The sequence below is a fragment of the Populus euphratica genome, unplaced genomic scaffold, assembly GCF_000495115.2.
Source record: "Populus euphratica unplaced genomic scaffold, PopEup_1.0 scaffold23.1, whole genome shotgun sequence".
NCBI classification, from domain to species: Eukaryota; Viridiplantae; Streptophyta; class Magnoliopsida; order Malpighiales; family Salicaceae; genus Populus; species Populus euphratica.
The window spans coordinates 345,909-348,431 of NW_011499892.1; the positions used below are offsets into that span (position 1 = coordinate 345,909).

The 2,523-nt window shown below is 29.4% G+C and overlaps 1 protein-coding gene across 1 annotated transcript in view; it reads right to left on the reverse strand.

Moving 5' to 3' along the window:
- The window catches only part of SIEL (ARM repeat superfamily protein), a 7,130-nt gene extending 6,627 nt beyond the window's left edge, over nucleotides 1-503 (reverse strand). The window contains exon 1 of the mRNA XM_011034301.1: nucleotides 413-503. The gene's annotated coding sequence lies outside the window, so the exon portion shown is untranslated. The remainder of the gene's footprint in view (nucleotides 1-412) is intronic.
- Between the last annotated feature and the right edge of the window lie 2,020 nt (nucleotides 504-2,523).

The window sequence follows — 2,523 nt, forward strand, 5'->3', positions numbered from 1 at the left end:
TATGTGCCCCACCCATCAACTCTGCTAGCCTATAGTTGAAAGAGTGCTTACTTGCAAGCCCCAACGAACAAAAACCATGAAATCAACTCTGCTAGCCTATAGTTGAAAGACTGCTTACTTGCAAGCCCCAACAAACAAAAACCATGAATCTGAATATCTGATTGTGTTACTGCTTCAATAAAAATGATCTGGGAAATTGTTCGAGGGTTGCTGGGCTGAAATTACGCAATGTCATGACAGGATTGAAGCAGCCAATATATAAGCAAATTGTAAGATTTTTGTGGCGGAGATGGATTATAAGTTGATAACCAAACATTAAGTTTTTTGTTTTAAATATAGAAAGAAATAATAAACATCAAGTTTAAAAGTGTAATCGTCGAGTAGTAGAAGAGAAGAGAGTTGAGTAGAGTACCTCCAGAAAAAAGCTAGTGATTGTGCCTAGCTGCCAAATGAAAGCTGCCGCCACACCGCCGACCAGCCAAGTCCGGCCACTAAACCACCCAGCCCGAACACCCTAACGCCAAGCCCAGGCACTAAACCACCCGAACACCATGACCTCGACCACCCAGCCCGAACACCCTAACTCCAAGCCCAGCCACTAAACCACCCGAACACCATGACCTAGACCACCACCACCTCGTAGCTCAAGTACCCAACCCAAACAGCTCCAACACAGAACCACCACAGCAGCAGTCGTGAAACAGCCTCTGTTGATGCTTTGACAGACACCCATCGTGTAGAATTATAATGATCGATCCTTAAACCCAAAAACATAAATATGTTTTAGTCCCTATAGTTTATAATTTCAAAAACAAGTGCTTAAAGACCAAAAGCACAAGTATAGTTTAGTCCCTGTATCCTATAGTATCACAAACAAGTGCATAAATAGACACCGATCGAGTAGATTCCTTAAACCAAAACGCATAAGTATATTTTAGTCCCCAAATTTTATAGTTTCATAAACAAGCTCTTAAATAGACGAAAAAGTAAAAATAAAATAAAAAACTAATATTCTTATTTCCAATTTTCCTTTCCGACCTTTAATAAATTACATAAATAAATTATAAGGACAGCATACATGAAGGAAATGTACATTGGCCAAAAACAGGATTGAGGGGCTTGAATGTTGCAAGGGATAAGCAAGATCAATTAGGAGGTAATTTTTCAATTTTGAGTGAGGGATTTATTTTTCCACATGAATTAGAATAATGTGCAATGTATAATCTTAAAATTGTTAGAAAAAAGATTTAGTTTTGATTTATGCATAGTTTAGTTATATGATATTTTTAATTGTTAAATCAAAAAAATTGAAAATTGTTATAAATAAACAGTATTTAATTTAATATTTTTTATCCACTTAGTGTCACCTTTTCATAAATTATTAACGATTTAAAGCAAGAGATTTTGTTTTTTAATATATTACTAGTCGCTTGCTCTTGCGTTGCGTTGCATTGGATGGACAATTAATTATTTATATAAAAATAAATTTGTTGAAATATTGAGATTTCATTTTTTTTTCTTGTCCAATATTAATTTTCATTTTGCATTAATTTTAACTTTAAAAATCATGAAAAAATAATTCGATTCTGATAATTGTAAAAACCTTTTTTTTTTTGTTATAATCATATTGAAGGGTAAATTATAATAAGTTCATTGAAGTACCATAAATCTATTAAAAAAATTATAAAAGTTTGAAGATTTGACAACCTTCCTTTTATACCAAAGATGTCATGAATTACTAATTAGAAAAGAATGTTAAATTATAAAAAAATTAAAAATTACACAGAATATTAAAAAAGAAACTTAGAACAAAATGGACGTGCTAAAAAATTACCACCCCATATTTTATATAATTATTTCTCCAATTTCATAGTATTTATTTTAGAAAACCTTTTTTTAATCGTAATTAAAGGCATTTTAGATACAAATCAGTTTCCTTTTGTAAAATTTTCTTCAACATTGAAGGGTTTTTTTTTCATTTTTCAAATTATAAGAATCTTAAATTGTCTATGTAATCTTCAAAATACCTTTAGAATATATTGAGATTAAACATCAATACTTGGATATAATTATTTGTTTTTTAGCATAACAAGGGAAAAAAAGTGATGTTAAAATAGATAATCATTTGATAGATGCCCCGTGTGTTATTGCCGGCTAATTCACAAACAATATAAATTATTATGGTAATGAAAGTGAAAGTTAGATTTATATATACTATGCTAGACCCAAATGAATTTAAAATTAATAATCATGTTAAATTTACATAAAATTTATTAAATAATAATTATATAAAAAACAATCAAAGCTGCACTTATTAAAAATTATATAAAAAAATTAATATTATAAAATTAATTTATATAAAATTAAAAAAAATATGAATAATACCTGCTTTTTAAAAACAAAACACATTTAATATCATTTAAAAATAAACACAATCTAATTAAAATATAAATCTTGGATCAAACATGTATTTCAGACACAAGCATTTTATGACCCAAGTATAATTAAGTTTGACATGGTTGC